This window comes from Bos mutus, chromosome 7 (genome assembly GCF_027580195.1).
Source record: "Bos mutus isolate GX-2022 chromosome 7, NWIPB_WYAK_1.1, whole genome shotgun sequence".
Lineage (NCBI taxonomy): Eukaryota > Metazoa > Chordata > Mammalia > Artiodactyla > Bovidae > Bos > Bos mutus.
This window is the reverse complement of record NC_091623.1, coordinates 79723222-79747426: the sequence shown is the minus strand read 5'-3', so window position 1 is coordinate 79747426 and position 24205 is coordinate 79723222. Positions and strand designations below refer to the sequence as shown.

The 24205-nt window shown below is 41.2% G+C and overlaps 1 protein-coding gene across 3 annotated transcripts in view; it reads right to left on the bottom strand.

The window, feature by feature from the left end:
- PROP1 (PROP paired-like homeobox 1) overlaps window positions 1-24205 on the bottom strand; it is a 30464-nt gene that overhangs the window by 5614 nt on the left and 645 nt on the right. The window contains exon 2 of one of the 3 annotated variants that reach the window (XR_011464811.1): window positions 18834-19211. The exons of the other annotated variants lie outside the window; for them this stretch is intronic. The gene's annotated coding sequence lies outside the window, so the exon portion shown is untranslated. Of the gene's footprint in view, window positions 1-18833; window positions 19212-24205 lie in introns of those variants that run through there. 3 annotated transcript variants of the gene reach the window in all.

Below are 24205 nucleotides of genomic sequence, written 5' to 3'. Positions count from 1 at the left end.
TCTGGAAGTTCACAGTTCATGTATTGCAGAAGCTTGGCTTGGAGAATTTTGAGCATTACTTTACAAGTGTGTGAGATGAGTGCAATTTTGTGGTAACTTGAGCATTCTTTGGCATTGCCTTTCTTTGGGATCGGAATGAAAACTGACCTTTTCCAGTCCTGTGGCCACTGCTGAGTTTGCCAAATTTGCTGGCATATTGAGTGCAGCACTTTCACAGCATCATCTTCAGGATTTGAAATAGCTGGACTGGAATTCCATCACCTCCACTAGCTTTGTTCGTAGTGATGCTTTCTAAGGCCCACTTGACTTCACATTCCAGGATGTCTGGCTCTAGGTGAGTGATCACACCATCGTGATTATCTGGGTAGTGAAGATCTTTTTTGTACAGTTCTTCTGTGTATTCCTGCCACCTCTTCTTAATATCTTCTGCTTCTGTTAGGTCCACACCATTTCTGTCCTTTATCGAGCCCATCTTTGCATGAAATGTTTCCTTGGTATCTCTAATTTTCTTGAAGAGATCTCTAGTCTTTCCCATTCTGTTGTTTTCCTCTATTTCTTTGCATTGATTGCTGAGGAAGGCTTTCTTATCTCTTCTTGCTATTCTTTGGAACTCTGCATTCAGATGCTTATATCTTTCCTTTTTTCCTTTGCTTTTCACTTCTCCTCTTTTCACAGCTATTTGTAAGGCTTCCTCAGACAGCCATTTTTCTTTTTTGCATTTCTTTTCCATGGGGATGGTCTTGATCCCTGTCTCTTGTACAATGTCACAAACCTTTGTCCATAGTTCATCAGGCACTCTATCAGATCTAGTCCCTTAAATCTATTTCTCACTTCCACTGTATAATCATAAGGGATTTGATTTAGGTCATACCTGAATGGTCTAGTGGTTTTCCCTACTTTCTTCAATTTCAGTCTGAATTTGGCAATAAGGAGTTCATGATCTGAGCTACAGTCAGCTCCTGGTCTTGTTTTTGCTGACTGTATTGAGCTTCTCCACCTTTGGCTGCAAAGAATATAATCAATCTGATTTTGGTGTTGACCATCTGGTGATGTCCATGTGTAGAGTCTTCTCTTGCCTTGTTGGAAGAGGGTGTTTGTTATGACCAATGCATTTTCTTGGCAAAACTCTCTTAGTCTTGGCCGTGCTTCATTCCGTATTCCAAGGCCAAATTTGCCTGTTACTCCAGGTGTTTTTTGACTTCCTACTTTTGCATTCCAGTCTCCTATAATGAAGAGGACATCTTTTTTGGGTGTTAGTTCTAAAAGGTCTTGTAGGTCTTCATAGAACCGTTCAACTTCAGCTTCTTCAGCGTTACTGGTTGGGGCATAGACTTGGATTACTGTGATACTGAATGGTTTGTCTTGGAAACGAATGGAGATCATTCTGTTGTTTTTGAGCTTGCATCCAAGTACTGCATTTCGGACTCTTTTGTTGACCATGATGGCTACTCCATTTCTTCTAAGGGATTCCTGCCCACAGTAGTAGATATAATGATCATCTGACTTAAATTCACCCATTCCAGTCCATTTGAGTTTGCTGATTCCTAGAATGTCGACGTTCACTCTTGCCATCTCTTGTTTGACCATTTCCAATTTGCCTTGATTCATGGACCTGACATTCCAGGTTCCTATGCAATATTGCTCTTTACAGCATCAGACCTTGCTTCTATCACCAGTCACATATACAGCTGGGTATTCTTTTTGCTTTGGCTCCATCCCTTCATTCTTTCTGGAGTTATTTCTCCACTGATCTCCAGTAGCATATTGGGCCCCTACTGGCCTGGGGAGTTCCTCTTTCAGGATCCTATCATTTTGCCTTTTCATACAGTTCATGGGGTTCTCAAGGCAAGAATACTGAAATGGTTTGCCATTCCCTTCTCCAGTGGACCACATTCTGTCAGACCTCTCCACCATGACCAGCCCGTCTTGGGTGGCCCCACAGGCGTGGCTTAATTTCATTGAGTTAGACAAAGCTGTGGTCCCAGTGTGATTAGATTGACTGTTTTCTGTGATTATGGTTTCAGTGTGTCTGCCCTCTGATGCCCTCTTGCAACACCTACCGTCTTACTTGGGTTTCTTTTACCTTGGACGTGGGGTATCTCATCACGGCTGCTCCAGCAAAGCGCAGCCGCTGTTCCTTACCTTGGACGAGGGGTATCTCCTCACCACCACCCTTCCTGACCCTCAACGTGGGATAGCTCCTCTAGGCCCTCCTGTGCCCGCGCAGCCACCGCTCCCATATCTTGATTCTCAGAATACTCTGGACACCCTCTCAGAACAACATAAAGCATAGGATGAGTCTTCTGGCCAAGCATAGTTCTCAAGTATTCTCTGCTTTCCTTTCCCAAATGTCACCTCCTTATTCATCCAGAACCCTGCAGGACTCCCTGAACTTCCAAGGTTGTGCAGAACTTCAGAGTACCCTGACCCTGAAGAGCGTCTGAATTCCAGGTACATCCTGATTCTCCCAGACCCCAAAACTCTGCAGAGGACAGACATTCTGATTCTTCAAGGACACCCTGACACACCGAGCGTCCCTGAGCAGTCAAGACACTCTGACACCTGCAATAGTCTGCTTCTTGAGATTACTTAGCTCCAGGAAGTACATTCTGACGTCCCTAGGACATTCTGACTCTTTAAAGACAACCCAGTATCCTTGGACTCTGGGTTCTCTAGGACACACTGAAACCTAGAACATTTCACCTCTACTAGGAGATAATCCCTGTCACCCGCCATGAAGTTTTGAAATCTCAGTATAGACTGAATCCATGAGAATACTTTATTAGTCTTGGAACACACTGTACCCATAGAATCCCCAAGGTCATGCTAATCCTTCAAGCATATCCTTTAAAAGTACAATTCAATTCAGAAAGCATGGTAATCTTCTAGGATTCTTAAGATTACAATATGATCCATGGATCAGAATAATAAGCAGCACATGAAAGCTTGTTAGAAATGCAAATTTGGGAACCCCACTTGAGTCCTACTGAATCAGAATCTTCACTGTAACAAGATCCCCAGGAGGACTATACACTTGTCTTCATTAGCTCTGGCTGCCATAACAAAATACCAAAGGATGGGTGGTTAAAACAATAGATTTCCATTTCTCACATTTCCAGAGTCTGAGAAATCCAAGACTAAGGTGCTAGCTGATTCAGGTCCTGAGAGCCCTTTTCCTGGATTGCAGACAGCCACCTTCTGCCTTCACAAGATGGAAAACTCAGCCCTGGTTTCTCTTCTTCTTCTTAAAAAGATACTAATCTCATCTTGTGGTCTCACCCTCATGATCTCTCTCAACCCTAATCATCTCCCATAGGCCCACCTCCAAATATCATTGCACCATATTAGGTTTAGGGTTTTAATATATGAGCTGATTGCTGGGAGAAATATCAATAACCTTAGATATGCAGATGATACCACCATTATGGCAGAAAGTGGAGAAGAACTTAAGGGCCTCTTGATGAAAGTGAAAGAGGAGAGTAAAAATGTTGACTTAAAACTCAACATTCAGAAAGCTAAGATCACGGCATCTGGTCCCATCATATCATGGCAAATAGATGGGGAAACAATGGAAACAGTGAGAGACTTTATTTTGGGGGGCTCCAAAATCACTGCAAATGGTGACTGTAGCCATGAAATTAAAAGACGTTTGCTCCTTGGAAGTAAAGTTATGACCAACACAGACAGCATATTAAAAAGCAGAGCCATTACTTTGCCAACAGAGGTCTGTATACTCAAATCTATGGTTTTTCCAGTAGTCATGTATGGAAGTGAGAGTTGGACTATAAAGAAAGCTGAGCACCAAAGAATTGATGCTTTTGAACTATGATGTTGGAGAAGACTCTTGAGAGTCCTTTGGACTGTAAGGAGATCCAACCAGTCCATCCTAAAGGAATTCAGTCCTGGATGTTCATTGGAAGGACTGATGCTGAAGCTGAAACTCCAATACTTTGGCCACCTGATGTGAAGAACTGACTCCTTGGAAAATACCCTGATGCTGGAAAAGACTGAAGGCTGGGGGAGAAGGGGACAACAGAGGATGAGACGGTTGGATGGCATTACTGACATAATGAACATGAGTTTGAGTAAACTCCAGGAGTTGGTGATGGACAGAGAGTCCATGTGGTTGCAAAGAGTCAGACACAACTGAGCAATTGAACTGAACTGAACTGAGAGGAGACACAAACATTCAACTCATAACAACATGAGAGTCAAGAAGCAGTGGTCCAAGATGTGAAACTTCTCCCTCAACCCCAGAATATACTATGACCTCCTAGAGAAGCCTGAGCCCCATGGCAAAAAGTCTCTTGTAGCCAACTTGGACCCACAAGCAGACACTGAATTCCCATACTCTTGCTGCTTCAAGAGACCCTAATCTTATAAGGGAACTCAGGTTAGCCATCCAGAGCAGCCTGATGATCCCAGGACACTCAGATGTTACAAAGAAATGCTACTACCCTGTTTCCCAAGGACATTGAGACATTACAGGTTTGACTTAACAACCCAGAATACTATTATCTCTAAAGAGGCTGGGATGCTGAGAAGAGTTGGTTTTCCAGGGCATCCTGTTTTCTACTTCCAACCCTGACCTTCAAGGAAGACTGATACCCAGGATACTCTCACCATACAAGAGGCAGGATGGTGTGGTGGGGAAGAATACAGGTTCTGGAGCCAGACTGCCCCAAGTTCTAATATAAGCTATACTATTTACTAGCTATGTGATCCCAGGCTAGGCTAATTCCTTATATCTCTGCACCTCAGCTTTATCATCTAGGGATAATAATACAATCAATTCTCTCTATGTGAGGTAGTTATATTCAATGAAGTCATGATAAACACTTAATCAGTGAATACTGAACCACTGCTATTGGGAGAAATAGGTTCCTGTGAACCTCTGCTCACACTGTTATTGGTCAACCAATCAATACATAACCTTGTTGTATGTGTGTTTGTGCTTAAAGATACCTTACTTAATATATATATATTGTAAATTCATTAACATTGAACTGATAGCCAATAGCACTGTACTTGGTGCCTGAACAAAGATTATTTTCTCCATTAAACACATCATGGCCTTCCTGCACTTAGGAACAATAGAAATCATTGCAACACCATGTCTGGGAGCCATTTTGAATTGAAAAAGCAAGAGAGTTCCAGAAAAACATCTACTTCTGCTTTATTGACTATGCCAAAGCCTTTGACTGTGTGGATCACAATAAACTGTCGAAAATTCTGAAAGAGATGGGAATACCAGACCACCTGACCTGCCTCTTGAGCAACCTGTATGCAGGTCAAGAAGAAACAGTTAGAACTGGACATGGAACAACAGACTGGTTCCAAATAAGAGTACATCAAGGCTATATATTGTCACCCTGCTTATTTAACTTATATGCAGAGTACATCATGAGAAATGATGGGTTGGATGAAGCACAAGCTGGAATCAAGATTGCAGGGAGAAATATCAATAACCTCAGATATGCAGATGACACCACCCTTATGGCAGAAAGTGAAGAAGAACTAAAGAGCCTCTTGATGAAAGTGAAAGAGGAGAGTGAAAAAGTTGGCTTAAAGCTCAACATTCAGAAAACTAAGATCATGGTATTTGGTCCCATCACTTCATGGGAAATAGATGGGGAAAGAGTAGAAACAGTGTCAGACTTTATTTTTGGGGCTCCAAAATCACTACAGATGGTGACTGCAGCCATGAAATTAAAAGACGCTTACTCCTTGGAAGGAGAGTTATGACCAACCTAGATAGCATATTAAAAAGCAGAGACATTACTTTGCCAACAAAGGTCAGTCTAGACAAGGCTATGGTTTTTCCAGTGGTCACGTATGGATGTGAGAGTTGGACTATAAAGAAAGCTGAGCACCGAAGAATTGATGCTTTTGAACTGTGGTGTTGGAGAAGACTCTTGAGAGTCCCTTGGACTGCAAGGAGATCCAACCAGTCCATCCTAAAGTAGATCAGTCCTGGGTGTTCATTGGAAGGGCTGATGTTGAAGCTGAAATTCCAATACTTTGGCCACCTCATGTGAAGAGCTGATTCATTGGAAAAGACCCTGATGCTGGGAAAGATTGAGGGCAGGAGGAGAAGGGGATGACAGAGGATGAGATGGCTGGATGGCATCACTGACTCGATGGACATGAGTTTGAGTGAACTCCGGGAGTTGGTGATGGACAGGGAGGCCTGGTGTGCTGTGGTTCATGGAGTCGCAAAGAGTCGAACACGACTGAGCAACTGAACTGAACTATGGCCTGTAGTGTTTTGTAGAGAAATTAGCTGATAGTCTTACAGGGGTTCCCTTGTAATTAACTCTTTAACTTTCTCTTGCTGCCTTTAGAATTCTTTCTTTAATAGTTAGTTACTTTTATTACACATAATGCATCCTGGTGTAAGTCTTTTTGGGTTCATCTTGTTTGGGACCCTATGTGCTTCCTGTATCTGGATATTTTCCTTCTTTAGGTCTGGGAAACTTTTAGCCATAAATTCTTTAAATATATTTTCAATACCTTTTCTCTTTCTTCTCCTCTTGGAATTCCTATTATGCTTAATTGGCTTGCTTTATATTATCCCATCGGTCTCTTACATTGCTTTCATTTTTTCTTTTTTTAAATTTGGTTCTCTGCTTCTTTGATTAGGTAATTTCCATTAGTCTATCTTCCAGGTCACTTATCCTTTCTTCTGCATTGTTAATTCTGCTATTCATTGCCTTGAGCTCAGTTTTCATCTTGGAAAATGGATTTTCTAATTTTTTTGGCTCCCTCTTAGAGTTTCTGGTTCCTTTTTTACAGTAATCTGCATTTTTAATAACCTTTCTTAATTTCTTCAGTATTTTCATTACCTCTCTTTAGGACTCAGTGTTTGTTAGACTGAAGAGTTCTGTTTCATTGCTCAGGGGAATTTTCTTGGTCTTTTGACTAAGAGTGCATCCTCTTCTTCTTCATTTTGTTTGTATTTCTCTTATTATGTGAGTTTAGGAGAAACAACTATCTACTGCAGTCTTGGAGGGCTATTTATAAGTGAGAGCATCCCTGTGTGGCTGGTGTGGGTTTAATATTTTTGGGGGATGAGGGCTGTTTTTGGTTTGGATGCTTGCTCTGTCTTGCCTCAGCACGTGCTGGCTGATATCCCCTCAATAGGGGGCATGCAGGTATGAAGGCCTACAGCTTGTACAGATTCCCAGGAAGGGCAGGGGATGAGGCTGGCTCCCAGGCATAGGTCACTTTGCAGCAGCAGTGATAGCAGTGGCAGATCGCATGTGGTTGGCACCAGGTTCCAGGGCCCTTGGCAGCAGTGACAGGCCGTGTTGGCTCCCAGAAAGATGAGGCAGTGGCCTGCAACACTCATAGGAGCCTTGGTAGTGGCACTGGCAGTGATCCACATCCACCTCTGGAGCTAAGATTGCAGCCATGACTGGCACCTGCCCCTGAAGCACATGTGGGCATGCCCTGCCACCTGAGAGCAACTGGAGAAAGCAGCTCCTATGGCAGGCCCACCCCCTGCTTGAGTGTCCCTCAATGGTCCCTTGTCTCCCTGTCCAGGCCCAGGCTTCTCCCCATACTCCCTCAGTTGTGGTGCACACACCCTAGCTCCCTCAGGCTGTCTTCTTGTACCTAACCCCAGTCCACTCCCAGGGTTTGAGCTCCAAAGCCCAAGCCTCAGTATCCAGTCCCCACCCAGCGCAGTGAGCCAGCAGACCAGTGTCTCAGAGTAGTGAGTGTTGGTTGGCACTGACTCTTTGTGCAGATCTCTCTCTGCTTTGCCTTCTGCACACTTGTTTCTGTGCTCTTCTCTGAGGCTCCAAAACTCCCCCTCCATTCCTTATTCTCACCAGTGAGGGGACTTCTCAGTATGTGGAAACCTTTCCTCTTTCACAACTCCCTCCCAGAGAGGCATTTTGCTGTGAAACTAATACTGATCTAAAGCAAACAAACAAAATCTATTAAAAACATTGGTAAAACTAACACTGCTGCTGCTGCTGCCGCCAGGTTGCTTCAGTCTTGTCTGACTCTGTGCGACCCCATAGATGGCAGCCCACCAGGCTCCCGTGTCCTGGGATTCTCCAGGCAAGAACACTGGAGTGGGTTGCCATTTCCTTCTCCAATGCATGAAAGTGAAAAGTGAAAGTGAAGTCGCTCAGTCCTGTCCGACTCTTAGCAACCCCATGGACTGCAGCCTACCAGGCTCCTCCTACTGGAGTGGGGTGCCATAAACTAACACTAATACTAACTAAAAAAACAAAACAAAACAAAAATGTTGGTTTGGATAAGAAGATGAAATATCCAATTTAAAACATACTAAGTTTGAGACAGAAAACAAAACAAAAGAAACACAGCACCAAAATCCACTTTGTCTACTGCTTAAAGAGATCAAGCCCTGAGCCTTTGGAGTGGGAGCACTGACTCCAAGACCCTAGACTACCAGAGAACTAACCCTAGGGAGTATCAAGTACTGAGAATTCACACAAAGGAAGCCACTTGAATACAACACTTGGCATCACCCAAAGGCCAGTAGCACCCTGTGCAGGACACCTGCTCTAAACAACAAACAAAGCAAAAAATACAAACCCAGTCATCAGCAGGAGGGATTGCCACTTCACTTAGCCTTGTCCATCAGAGGAAAAACAAACAAAAACTCAGCACAAATCTCACCCTATATGAAGCTTACACAAACCACTGGATCCACCTGAGGAGGGCAGAAATCAAAAGGAAGAAAGAATTCAACCTTGAACCCTGGGAAAAGGAGACCTCAAACACAATAAGTTAAAAGAAAATGCAGAGAAATACTACACAAATGAAGGAACAAACTAGAAACACAGAAGTCCAATTAAATGAAGAAGAAATAGGCAAACTACCGGGAGAAGAATTCAGAATAATGAGAGTAAAGATGATTAAAAACCTTGGAAACAAAACAGATAAAATGCAAGAATCAATTAACAAAGACCTAGAAGAATTAAAGAATAAACATACAGAGACAAACAACACAATTATTGAAATTAAAAATACTCCAGAAGGAATCAATAGTAAAAATCTGAAGCAGAAGAATGAATCAGTGAGCTGGAAGATAAAATGGTGGAAATAACTTCAGAAGAGCAGAATAAAGTAAAAAGAATGAAAAGAACTGAGGATAGTCTCAGAGACCTCTAGGACAATATCAAATGCACCAACACTATGAGAAAATTTTTGAAGAGATTATAGTTGAAAATTTCACCCACATGGAAAAGGAAATAGTCAATCAAGTCCAAGAGACACAAAAAGTCCCATACAGGATAAACCCAAGGAGAAACATGCCAAGACACATACTAATGAAACTAACAAAGACTAAACAAAAACAAAGAATACTAAAAGCAGCAAGGGAGAAGCAACAAGTAACATACAAGGGAACCTTACACTTAACAGCTGATCTTTCAGCAGAAACTCTGCAGGCCAGAAGGGAACAGCAGGACATATTTAAAGTACTGAAAGGGAAAAATCTACAACCAAGATTATTGTACCCGGCAAGGATCTCATTCAAAATTGATGGAGAAATAAAAAGCTTCTCAGACAAGCAAAAGTTAAGAGAATTCAGCACCACCAAACCAGCTTTACAACAAATGTTAAAGGGGCTTATATAGTCAAGAAATACAAGAGAAGGAAAAAGATCTACAAAATTAACCCCAAACAATTAAGAAAATGTCAATAGGAATATATATATATATATATATATATATATATATATATATATATATATCAATAATTACTTTAAATGTAAATGGATTAAATGCTCCAACCAAAAGACACAGACTGGTTGAATGGATACAAAAACAAGATCCATATATATGCTGTTTGCAAGAAGCCCACTTTAGACCTAAAGACACATATAGACTGAAAGTGAGAGGATGGAAAAAATACATTCTATGCAAATGGGAAGCAAAATAAAGCTGGAGTAGCAATCCTCATATCAGACAAAATAGGCCTTAAAATAAAAAGATTCCAAGAGATAAGGAAGGACACTACATAATGATCAAGGGATCAATCCAAGAGGAAGACACAAAATTGTAAATATCTATGCACCCAACATAGGAGCACCTTAATACATAAGACAAGCACTAACAGACATAAAAAGGGAAATTGACAGTAACACAATAATAGTAGGAGACTTTAACACCCCACTCACACAAATGGACAGATCATCAAAACAGAAAATTAATAAGGAAACACAAGTCTTAAAAATGATACATTAGATGAGATGGATCTCATTGATATCTTCAGGACATTCCATCCAAATGCAGAAGAATACACCTTCTTCTCAAGTGCACATGGAAAATTCTCCAGGATAGACCAAATCTTGGGTCACAAATCAAACCTCAGTACATTTAAGAAAATTGAAATCATATCAAGCATCTTCTCCTACCACAATGTTATGAGACTAGGTATCAGTTACAAGAAAATAAAAACTGTAAGAAATACAACACATGGAGATTAAACAACACATTTATAAATAACCAACAGGTTACTGAAGAAATCAAAAGGGAAATCAAAAAATTTCTAGAAACAAATGACAATGAAAACACAACAACACAAAACCTATGGGATGCAGCAAAAGCAGTTCAAAAAGGGGAGTTTATAGCAATACAATCGTACCTCAAGAAACAAGAAAAACAACCTAACTTTACACCTAAAACAACTAGAAAATGAAGAACAACAACAACAAAAACGCCAAAATTAGTAGAAGGAAATAAATCATAAAGATCTGAGCAGAAATAAATGACAAAGAAATGAAAGAAACAATAGTAAAGGCTAATAAAACTAAAAGCTGTTACTTTGAGAAGATAAAATAGACAAACCTTTAGCCAGACTCATCAAGAAAAAAGAGAGAAGAATCAAGTCAACAAAATTAGAAATAAAAAAGGAGAGGTTACAACAGATAATGCAGAAATACAAAGAATTATAAGAGACTCTTATGAACAACTGTATGGCCATAAAATGGATAACCTGGAAGAAATGGACAGATTCTTAGAAAAGTTCAATCTTACAAGACTGAACCAGGAAAAAATGGAAATTATGGACAAACCCAATTACAAGCTCTGAAATTGAAACTGTGATCAAAAATCTCCCAAAAAACAAAAACCCAGGACCAGATGGCTTCACAGGAGAACTCTGTCAAACACTTAGAGTAGAGCTAATGCCTCTCCTAAAATTCTTTCAAAAAATTGCAGAGGAAGGAACACTTCCAAACTCATTCTACGAGGCCACCATCACCCTGATACCAAAACCAAATACAACACAGAAAACTACAGGCCAATATCACTGATGGACATAGATGCAAAAATCCTCAACAAAATTTTAGCAAACAGAATTCAGCAACACATCAGAAAGCTCACACACCATGATCAAGCTGGATTTATTCCAGGAATGCAAGGATTCTTCAATATATGTAAATCAATCCAAGTGATACATCATATTAACAAATTGTAAGATAAAAACCATATGATAATCTCAATAGATGCAGAAAAAGCCTTTGACAAAATTCAGCACCCATTTCTGATTCAGTTCAGTTCAGTTCAGTCGCTCAGTCGTGTCCGACTCTTTAAGACCCCATGAATCGCAGCACGCCAGGCCTCCCTGTCCATCACAAACCCCCAGAGTTCACCCAAACTCATGTCCATCAAGTCGGTGATGCCATCCAGCCATCTCATCCTCTGTCATCCCCTTCTCCTCCTGCCCCTAATCCCTCACAGCATCAGAGTCTTTTCCAATGAGTCAACCCTTCACATGAGGTGGCCAAAGTACTGAAGTTTCAGCTTTAGCATAATTCCTTCCAAAGAAATTCCAGGGTTAATCTCCTTCAGAATGGACTGGTTGGATCTCCTTGCAGTCCAAGGGACTCTCAAGAGTCATCTCCAACACCACAGTTCAAAAGCATCAATTCTTCAGCGCTCAGCTTTCTTCACAGTCCAACTCTCATATCCATACATGACCACTGGAAAAACCATAGCCTTGACTAGACGGACCTTTGTTGGCAAAGTAATGTCTCTGCTTTTTAACACACTGTCTAGGTTGGTCATAACTTTCCTTCCAATGGGCATAGAAGGAACCTACTTCAACATAGTAAAGGCCATATATGATAAGCCTACCACAAACATTATTCTCAATGGTGAAATACTAAAAGCATTCCCCCTAAGATCAGGAACAAGACAAGGCTGTCCACATTCACCACTGTTATTCAACATAGTTCTGAAAGTTCTAGCTACAGCAATCAGAGAAGAAAAAGAAATAAAAGAATCCAGATCAGAAAAGAAATAAAGCTCTCACTGTTTGCAGGTGACACAATACTGTACATAGAAAACCCTAAAAATAGTATCAGAAAATTACTAGAGCTAATCAATGAATTTAGCAAAGTTTCAGGATACAAAATCAATACACAGAAATCACTTGCATTTCTATATACTAACAATGAAAAATCAGAAAGAGAAATTAAAGAATCAATCCTATTCACCATTGCAACAAAACTAATTAAATACCTAGGAATATGGCTTCCCTGATAGCTCAGTTGGTAAAGAATCTGCCTGCAATGCAGGAGACCTGGGTTTGATCCCTGGGTTGGGAAGATCCCTGGGAGAAGGTAATGGCTACCCACTCCAGTATTATGGCCTGGAGAATTCCATCGACTGTATAGTCCATGGGGTCACAAACAGTTGGACACGACTAAGTGACTTTCACTCACTTAAACTTACCTAAGGAGACAAAAGAACTGTACATAGAAAATTATAAGACACTGATGAAAGAAATCAAAGATAACATAAACAGATGGATAGATATTCCATGTCCCTGGGTAGGAAGAATAAATATTGTGAAAATGACTATACTACCAAATGCAATCTACAGAGTCAATGCAATCCCTGTCAAATTACCAATGGCATTTTCACAGAACTAGAAAAAAAATTTCACAATTCATATGGAAACACAAAAGATGCAGAATAGCCAAAGCAGTCTTGAGAAAGAAGAATGGAGCTGGAGGAATCAAACTTCCTAACTTCAGATTTTACTACAAAGCTACAGTCATCAAGGCAGCATGGTACTGGCACAAAAACAGAAATATAGACCAATGGAACAAGATAGAAAGCCAAGAAATAAACCCATTCACCTATGGGTACCTTATTTTTGACAAAGGAGGCAAGAATATACAGTGGGGAAAAGACAGCCTCTTCAGTAAATGGTGCTGGGAAAACTGGACAGCTATGTGTAAAAGAATGAAATTAGAACACTTCCTAACACCATACACAAAGATAAACTCAAAGTAGATTAAGGACCTAAATGTAAGACCAGAAACTATAAAACTCCTAGAGGAAAACATACGCAGAACACTAGATGACAGAAATCAAAGCAAAACCCTCTATGACCCACCTCCTGGAGTAATGGAAATAAAAACAAAAGTAAACAAGTGGGACCTGATTAAACTTAAAAACTTTTGCACAGCAAAGGAAAAGATAACCCTCAGAATGGGAAAAAAAATAATAGCAAGTGAAACAACTGACAAAGGATTAATTTCCAAAATATACAAGCAGCTCATACAACTCAATTCCAGAAAAACAAACAACCCAATCAAAAACTGGGCAGAAGACCTAAACAGACAGTTCTCCAATGAAGACCTACAGATGGCTAATAAACACATGAAAAGATTCTGAACATCACTCATTACTAGAGAAATGCAAATCAAAGCTACAATGATATATCACCTCACACCAGTAAGAATGGCCATCATCAAAATGTCTACAAATGATAAATGCTGGAGAGGATGTGAAGAAAAGGGAACCTTCTTGCACTGTTGGTGGAAATGTAAATTGATACAGCCACTATGGAAGACAGTATGGAGATTCCTTAAAAAACTAGGAATAAAACCACCATATGACCCAGCAATCCCACTCCTAGTCATATACCATGAGGAAACCAAAATTGAAAAAGACACATGTATCCCATTGTTCATTGCAGTGGTATTTACAATAGCTAGAACATGGAAGCAACCTAGATGTCCATCAACAGATGAATGGATAAAGAAGTTGTGGTATGTATACACAATGGAATATTACTCAGCCATAAAAAGGAACACATTTGTGTCAGTTCTGATGAGGTCGATGAACCTAGAACCTATTATACAGTGTGAAGTGAGTCAGAAAGAGAAAGATAAATATCATATTCTAATGCACATATATGGAATCTAGAAAAATGGAACTGAAGAATTTATTTGCATGGCAGCAGTGGAGAAACAAACATAGAGAATAGACTCATGTACATGGGGAGAAGGGAGGGGAGTATCAGATGTATGGAAAGAGTAACATGAAATCTTACACTACCGTATGTAAAATAGATAGCCAAAAGGAATTTGCTGTATGGCTCAGGAAACTCAAACAGGGGCTCTGTATCAACCTAGAGGGGTGGGATGGAGAGGGAGACAGGAGGGGATTACAAAAAGGAGGGGATATATGTATACCTATGGTTGATTCATGATGAGGTTTTACAGAAAACAACAAAATTCTATAAAGCAATTATCCTTCAATAAAGAAAAAAAATTTTTTTTAAATACTGAGTTTGAGATACCTAAAAGAGACACTTGCTGAAGGATGAAAATGATACTGCTAACTCTGTCAATTAACATGGTGTTTGGTGTGTTAAATAATGTTATACTATTATTTGCTAGAAATTTTCCTATAAAAATATCATGATACTAAAAATTATTTTGATTAAAAAGTCACTTAATTATTTAATAAATAAATTGGTTGTCAATGGCTCACTTTACAATATAAGCAAGGCTGTATATTGTCACCCTGCTTATAACTTCTATGCAGAGTACATCATGAGAAACGCTGGGCTGGAAGAACCACAAGCTGGAATCAAGATTGCCGGGAGAAACATCAATAACCTCAGATATGCAGATGACACCACCCTATGGCAGAAAGGTAAGAAGAACTAAAGAGCCTCTTGATGAAAGTGAAAGAGGAGAGTGAAAAAGTTGGCGTAAAGCTCAAGATTCAGAAAACTAAAATCATGGCATCTGGTCCCATCACTTCATAGGAAACTGTGTCAGACTTTATTTTTGGGGGGCTCCAAAATCACTGAAGATGGTGACTGCAGCCATGAAATTAAAAGACGCTTACTCCTTGGACGGAAGGTTATGACCAACCTAGATAGCATATTCAAAAGCAGAGACATTACTTTGCCAACAAAGGTCTGTCTAGTCAAGGCTATGGTTTTTCCTGTGGTCATGTATGGATGTGAGAGTTGGACTGTGAAGAAAGCTGAGCACCGAAGAATTGATGCTTTTGAACTGTGGTGTTGGAGAAGACTCTTAGAGTCCCTTGGACTGCAAGGAGATCCAACCAGTCCATCCTAAAGTAGATCAGTCCTGGGTGTTCGTTGGAAGGACTGATCCTGAAGCTGAAACTCCAATACTTTGGCCACCTCGTGCAAAGAGTTGACTCACTGGAAAAGAGCCTGATGCTGGGAGGGATTGGGGGCAGGAGGAGAAGAGGACGACAGAGGATGAGATGGCTGGATGGCATCACCGACTCAATGGACATGAGTTTGAATGAACTCCGGGAGTTGGTGATGGACAGGGAGGCCTGGTGTGCTGCAATTCATGGAGTCGCAGAGTCGAACACTACTGAGTGACTGAACTGAACTAAACCGTAACTATATATTCTTGGATAGAAGATACATCTAAATTTTCTGTATGTTAAGATGTATGCATACATTTACTAATCATAATTTTCCACCTTTTCCTGTTGGGATAGAGAATGCTCACTTCAGCCAAGAGACTGTTTCTCAGATTTGTCCTTCTATGTGGGCTCATTTTTACCTGGTGTCTGGAGGCCCTTAGAACACACAGAATCACATGCCTTATGAGCATACTGCTTTGGGCACAGGAGGAAATCTGTAAAGGGTATCTTGAAATCTTTACAAAATATATGCTGGGGTACCAAGAGGTTAACATGCCACAGTTTGCTGCTACTTGATGTTTGCTAAACAAGTTATCACTACTTGATTTTTGTTAATGAAGGGAACTCAGACTTTATGAATTTTTCCTCTTCAAAATATTATTCTTGTATCAAACAAAGGTAGCCTAGGTTGAAATACTGCCACTCATAGGTTACTAGAAGTGATTTAAGACTAGAATTGTTTGTTGATATTGCACCACCAAGTCACATTTCTTGGGCCAGTGTACTGCTGAGCTAAGAAATGAAAGAAGGTATTAATGTAATGTCATCAATAACATGAATGAGAACAGAAAAAGTGTGGGTTACTTGCCATAACTTGATCAATTGTAAATGTTTCAAAATATGTGCACCTAAGTCAACCAATAATTTTTGCTGAAGCTCCAGTATTTTGGTCATCTATGCGAACAGCTGACTCACTCGAAAAGTCCCTGATGCTGGGAAAGCCTGAGGGCAGGAGGCAAAGAGGGTGTCAGAGAATAAGATGGCTGGATGGCATCACCAATGCAATGGACATGAACTTGGGCAAACTTTGGGAGATGGTGAGGGACAGAGAGGCCTGGTGTGCTGCAGTCCATGGGGTCATGAAGAGTCAGACATAACTGGGTGACTGAATAACAGTAGGACAAGATTAGATTTGTATTTCAAAGTTATTAACTGGTATAGGTATAAGGCAAAAAGCAAAGAGGAACTAAAGAGCCTCTTGATGAAAGTGAAAGAGAAAAGGTGGAAAAACTCGCTTAAAACTCAACGTTCAAAAAAACTAAGATCATGGCATCCAGTTCCATCACTTCATGGCAAAAAGATAGGGAAACAATGGAAACAGTGAGAGACTTTATTTTCTTAGGCTCCAAAATCACTGTGGATGGTGACTGCAGCCATGAAATTAAGACACTTTCTCTTTGGAAGAAAAGCTATGAAAAATCTAGACAGCATATTAAAAAGCAGAGGTATCACTTTGCAAACAAAGGTCTGTCTACTCAAAGCTATGGTTTTTCCAGTAGTCATGTATGGATGTGAGAGTTGGACCATAAAGAAGGCTGAATGCCAAAGAATTGATGCTTTCAAACTGTGGTGTTGAAGAAGACTCTGGAGAGTCCCTTGGACTTCAAGGAGATCAAACCATACAATCCTAAAGAAAATCCACCCTGAAAATCTATTGGAAGGACTGATGCTGAAGCTGAAGCTCCAGTACTTTGGCCACCTGATGCCGAGAGCCAACTCATTTGAAAAGACCCTGATGCTGGGAAAGATTGAAGGCAGGAGGAGAGGGGATGACAGAGGATGAGATGGTTGGATGGCATCAGCGACTAAATGGACATGAGTTTGAGCAAGCTCCAGGAGATGGTGAAGGACAGGGAAGCCTGGCATGCTGCAGTCCATGGGGTCACAAAGAGCCAGATAGGACTGAGCAACTGAACAACAACAATAGGTATAATGATATACAGTACTGATTACAGATATATGTTGTTATGTATTAGGCAGTTCAATAATTAAACCTTATATAGAAAAATTTTTAAGATGATGCAAGGATTGGAACCAAGGATGATGTGCAGTGTGACCCCTGAAGTCTACTGATAGAATGAGCAGTGTGCTGCCAACTGGGGTCATCTGTAGACACAGAGCTGTGCTCAGGTACACAACTGAGCAATGATGAACACAGCATATAATGAGAATGTAGAATCTCTGCTCAGGATAAATTTCTTAACAGCATGAAATAACTGAACTGAGTTGATAAGTTTTGATACAAATTTTTATCAATCTGAGTTTGAAACAATTCAGCCAGGCCTTTCAAAGGAATTCCCTACCTACAGAATCATTGACACAATTAAATTTACCAGGGGAAGTTTAAGAGCAGCTAAATTAAGTTAATGTGATCAAAAGACTAAGGGACAGTTTACATTTATACAGCATCTAGAGGTTTAATAAAATTTAATTTATGGCTGGGAAAATAAGAAAAATAGCTGTAATGGAGGGCATTGCACATCACTGCAATTCCTATCTCCCCTCAGGCCTGCTTGTATCCTTTGGTACCAAATAAATCATATTTCACAAAGGCCTTGAAAACTGTGATTGTGACTTTAAAGAGACTTGAGCAGACATTTCACAAAAGAACATATAAAAATGGCCCATGCACACCTGAAAAAGGGCTCAAATCATAAGTTTTCAGGGAAATGCAAATTAAAAGTACAATGAGATGCCACGAATACTCAATAAAGAGGCAAAAATGAAAGAGATGACAGTATCAAGCATTGGTGAACTTGTCGGACAAGTGGAACTCTCCTACATTGCTCCTGCATGTATAAAATGATACAATCACTTTTGGAAAAATATTTAATAGTTTGTTTTAAAGTTAAACATTCTCTATTGTTATGTACTGAATGTCTATGTCCCTCCCAAATTCATATGTTGAAGTCCTAACCCCAATGAGATGGCGATGGTATTTGAAGATGAAGCCTTTGGAAAGTAATTAGGGCTTAGATGAAGTCATGAGGGGGGGGGGCCCTCCTGATGGGATTAGGGCTTTTATAAGAAAAGACACTAAACAGCTTGCTCTCTTTCCTACACTCACAAAGAAGAGGTCATGTGGCAACAGCCTTCAAGCTAAGAGAAGAGGCCTCAGAATAAATCCACCATGCTAATGCCTCAATCTTAGACTTCTCAGATCAGAACTCCCCAGGACTTTGTAGCCTCCAGAACTGTAAGAAATAAATTTCTATTTTTTAAACCACTCAGTCTGCGGTATTTTGTTATGGCAGCCCAAGCACAGTAATACCCCTACCCCACAATCAGTTGTTCTGGTCTTAGGTATTTACTCAAGAGAAATAAATGAATGCCCACCAAAATATCTGTGAACCAATGTTTGTGGAAGCTTTATTCATAATATCTTGTTATTGTTGCTGTTTAGTCACTCAGTTGTGTCTGACTCTTTGTGAACACAAGGGCTATATCTTGCCAGGCTCCTCTGTCCTCCACTATGTCCCAGAGTTTGCTCAAATTTATGTCCACTGAGTCAGTGGTGAACCATCTCATCTTCTGCCACTCCCTTCAATCTTGCCCAGCATCAGGGTCTTTTCCAGTGAGTCAGCCCTTTGCTTCAGGGGGCCAAAGTATTAGAACTTCAGTTTCAGCATAAATCCTTCCAATGAATATTCAAGGTTGATTTCCTTTAGGATTGACTGGTTTGATCTCCCTGCAGTCCAAGGGACTTTCAAGAGTCTTCTCCAGCACCACAATCTGAGAACAATCCAAATGTCCATCAACAGATGAATGAATAAACATTGTACATTTGTGCCATAAAATATTATACAGTAATAAAAAGAAATATCAATACACAGAAAAAATTATACAAAAGAATTAAATTCAAATTAATTAAATAAAATTAATACAAAAGAATTTCATAAATATCATGTTGAGGGAAAAAATGAGACACAAAAAGTATATACCACATGGTTCCATTTATATGAAGTTTTAGAACGGGCAAGACTAATTTACAGCAAAAGATATCAGAGCAGTGTTTGCTTCTGGGTGGGTCGTTCTGAGTGGGAAGTAGTTTGAAGGAACTTCCTGGGATGATGAGAATGTTCTATGTTTTACTTGGGGTCAAACAAATTTATCAACATCTATGAAAATGTACACTTAAAAATCTGCAGTTAAAAAAGAGAATAGATAAACTAAGAAGCATCATTAACAGAACTGCTGAAAGTTGCTGCTTTGGCTAGTTTGTGATATTGTGATTTATAAAACAAGTATATATATATTTATATATATATATATGTATATATGATGATGATCTTCTTCCAGTTTCCCAAAACCCTTGGGATTTCCTAAGTGATAATCAAATTCTGCTGAACTTCAAAGTCAGATTCCCTGGGGATTCCCAGTTTCTTTCCCAGATCCCCAGATTGGGAAGTCTGTTGTGGGGCCTAGACCTTTACCAGCAGTGCAAGAACCTCTTTGGTATAACTGTTCTCCAGTTTGTGGATCATCTGCCTGTGGCTGTATCGTAGGGCTAATGATGACCTCCTCCAAGAGGAGTTATGCCACAACACCACACCTCCCAGGACTGCTGCTGTCAGTGCCTCTGTCCCCACAGCAGGCCACTGCTGACCCATGCCTCCGAAGCATACCCTCAAACACTCACAGGCAGGTCTGGTTCAATTTCTTGTAGGGTTACCTCTCCTTTCCCAGGATCCTGGTGTGCACAAGGTTTTGTTTGTGCCTCCAAGAGTCTGGCAGGCATGAGGTTTGATTTTAACAGGACTGTACCCCTCCTACAGTCTCATTTTGGCTTCTCCTTTGTCCTTGGACATGGAGTGTCTTTTTTTCAGTGGGTTCCAACATCCTCTTGTCAATGGTTGTATTGCAGGGAGGAAGCCAATTCTGACTCCATGTTGGAAACTGTTTCTTTGACTTGCTTTTCACTGCTTTTATTATTATAGTCATACTCAATGGCTTGCCTGGAGGCCCCTGCCTCTCTGCTTGACTGTAAACTAAAGTGCCTTTGTACAGCTCATGGAGATAGTTTGTCCCTGACCACCTGTGAATAGAAGAGATTAACACACCCCTTCCAAAGGCTGGACATTCCCCTGGAGATGTTTTGGAAGACTGAAGACCCTTTCGGTTTACTTCCCCATTGCCTCTCCCTCTCTATTCCGCCTTTTGATTTTAGTTCCTCATTGCTTCTTTCTCTCTGATCTATAAAGGAACCTGGTATCCAGACCCCAATAAGATGGTTATTTTGAGCTGCTAGCCTGCCATCTTCTCAGTCTGCCAGCTCCCCAATTAAAGTCATTTTCCTTGTCTCAACACCTCCTCTCTCAGATTCAGTGGCCTGTCATGCAGCAAGCAGAGCGAGCTTGGACAAAGTAACAATTGTTCAGTAGCTAGTTGTGATTTTGGTGTTCTTGCAGAGAAGATGAGCACACGTCCCTTCTACTCCTCATACTGTGGACAGTGACTCCAGCCATGAAATTAAAAGTGGTGTTGGAGAAGACCTTTCAGAGTCCCTTGGACTGCAAAGAGATCCAACCCATCAATCCTAAAGGAAATCAACCCTGAATATTCATTGGAAGGACTGATGATAAAGCTGAAGCTCCAATACTTTGGCCACCTAATGTGAAGAGCTGACTCACTGGAAAAGACCATGATACCGGGAAAGATTGAAGGCAGGAGGAGAAGGGGGTGAGAGAGGATGAAATGGTTGAATGGCATCACTGACTCAACAGACATGAGTTGAGCAAACTTCGGGAGATAGTGAAGGACAGGGGAGCCTGGTGTGCTGCACTCCATGGGGTGGAAAAGAGTCAGACACGACTGAGTGACTAAACAACAATGACAACAAAGAGTGATAAATGTGTCTTTTGATATTCATAACGCCTCGTTTTCAACCACACCAGATCTTATGTTCTGGTGCTTCTCTGGTGGTTCAGATGATAAAGAATCTGCCTGCAATGTGGGACACCCAGGTTTGACCCCTGGGTTAGGAAGATCCCCTAGAGAAGGAAATGGTTAACCCACTCCAGTATTCTTGCCTGGAAAATCCCATGGACAGAGGAGCCTGGTGGGCTATAGTCCATGGGGTTGTAAAGAGTCAGACACAACTGAGTACCTAAACAGCAGCAGACTTTATGTTAATGAGGTAATTTCTGGAAAACACCTAAGGATGGGGGCTAACTGCCAGAGACCAAACGTTATTAGAGGGTTGAAAGTAGCCCCACCCCATTCTCAGGGGAGGGAAGAGGGGCTGGAGATTGAGTTCAATCACCAATGACCAATGATTCAATCAATCATGCCTATGTAATGAAAGCTCTATAAAATTTCAAAATGACCTAGGGTTCAGAGAGTGAATCTGTGGAGGTGCTGGAAGAGTGGTCCTCAGAGAGAGCAAGAAAGCTCTGCATCCTTTCCCCATACCCTGCCCTATGAATCTCTCCCATTGGGCTGTTACTGATTAATACCCTTTTATAATAAACTGATTAGTAAGTAAAATGCTCTCCCAAATTCTGTGAGCTGCTCTAGTAAATTAATCAAATTGGAGGAGGGGGCGAAGAAACTTCTGATTTATAGCCAGTATGTTAGAGCCACAAATAACAACCTAAACTTGAGATTAGTGTCTGAATTGGGGGTGGGCCTAGGAGTGTGGGAAAGTTTTGTGGGACTGAAGCCTTAACTTGCGGCATCTGATGCCCTCTCCTGGTAAGTTCAGTTCAGTTCAGTCATTCAGTTGAGTCTGACTCTTGGCGACTTAACTGCAGCACTCAGGCTTCCCTGTGCACCACCAACTCCCGGAACTTGCTCAAACCCAGGTCCATCAAGTCAGTGATGCCAACCAGCCATCTCATCCTCTGTCGCCCCAGCCATCTCATCCTCTGTTGCCCCCTTCTCCTCCTGCCTTGAATCTTTCCCAGCATCAGGGTCTTTTCCAAGGAGTCAGTTCTTCACATCAGGTGGCCAAAGTATTGGAGTTTCAGCTTCAGCATCAGTCCTTCCAATGAATATTCAGGACTCAGTCCCTTTAGGATGGACTGGTTGGATCTCCTTGCTGTCCAAGGGACTCTCAAGAGTCTTCTCCAACACCACAGTTCAAAAGCATCTATTCTTTGGTGCTCAGCTTTCTTTATAGTCCAACTCTCATATCCATACATGACTACTGAAAAAACGATAGCTTTGACTAGATGGACCTTCGTTGGCAAAGAAATGTCTCTGCTTTTTAATATGCTGTCTAGGTTGGTCCTAGCTTTTCTTCCAAGAAGCAAGCGTCTTTTAATTTCATGGCTGTAGTCACCATCTGCAGTGATTTTGGAGCCCAAGAAAATAAAGTCTGTCAGTGTTTTCATTGTTTCTCCATCTATTTGCCATGGAGTGATGGCACTGGATATCATGATCTTAGTTTTTTGAATGTTGAGTTTTAAGCCATCTTTTTCACTCTCTTCTTCCACTTTCATAAAGAGGCTCTTTAGTTCCTCTTCACTTTCTGCCATAAGCATAGCGTCATCTGTGTATCTGAGGTTATTGATATTTCTCCCAGCAATCTTGATTCCAGCTTACGCTTCATCCGGCCCAGCATTTCTCATGATGTACTCTACAGACTCTTTGCGACCCCATGGACTGTAGCCTTCCAGGCTCCTCTGTCCATGGAATCTCCGGGTAAACTATGTCACAATTGAGTTTACAGTTTGGTGGGTGTTATAAAAAAAAGACAGGTCTGGCATTTAACATCCTCTCCTGTAGATGAATACTGAGCAGAGCTGAAGACAAAGTTGACTTCAATGAGTAAGCTCATTATGGTTCTCTGGTTGGCATCCATTTAGAAATATTTTTCACATCATCTCTTGCAGAAGAACAATGCTTGCTTTAAAAAAAAAAAAAGTGGGTATGTGCCATTTTAACCATTCAATATTGTCTTTATCAGAGCCCTCATCGCTTTGTTCTCACCATACATTCTTTCTTAAAAGCAGTGCATTATTAGACAGTTTGTTGACTAGATGAGAAGTGAAGTGAAGTGAAAGTCGCTCAGTCGTGTCCGACTCTTTGTGACTCCATGGAGTTCTCCAGGCCAGAACACTGGAGTGGGTAGCCTTTCCCTTCTCCAGAAGATCTTCCCAACCCGGGGATCAAACCCAGGTTTCCCACATTGCAGGTGGACTCTTTACCAGCTGAGCCACAAGAGAAGCCCAAGAATACTGGAGTGGGTGGTCTATCCCTTCTCCAGTGGATCTTCCTGACCTAGGAATTGAACCAGGGTCTCCTGAATTGCAGGCGGATTCTTTACCAACTGAGCTATCAGGGAAGCCCCGACTAGATGAGAAGGCACTATTAAATTACCACAACTGGCACATAAGTATCTAGTTCCAGAGCCTGCTTAGGGCCTGCTGCTGCTGCTGAGTCACTTCAGTCCTGTCCGACTCTGTGTGACCCCATAGATGGCTCCCCCGTCCCTGGGATTCTCCAGGCAAGAACACTGGAGTGGGGTGCCATTTCCTTCTCCAATGCATGAAAGTGAAAAGTGAAAGTGAAGTCGCTCAGTCATGTCCGACTCTTAGCGACCCCATGGACCGCAGCCCAACAGGCTCCCCCGTCCATGGGATTTTCCAGGCAAGAGTACTGGAGTGGGGTGCCATCACCTTCTCCCGCTTAGGGCCTGTAAACCCCATTTTTAAGAGAAACATGACTGAAGACAGGGAAGTCCCATATGTAGGGTCTTTCAGTAATCAGGGAAGAAGTCTTCC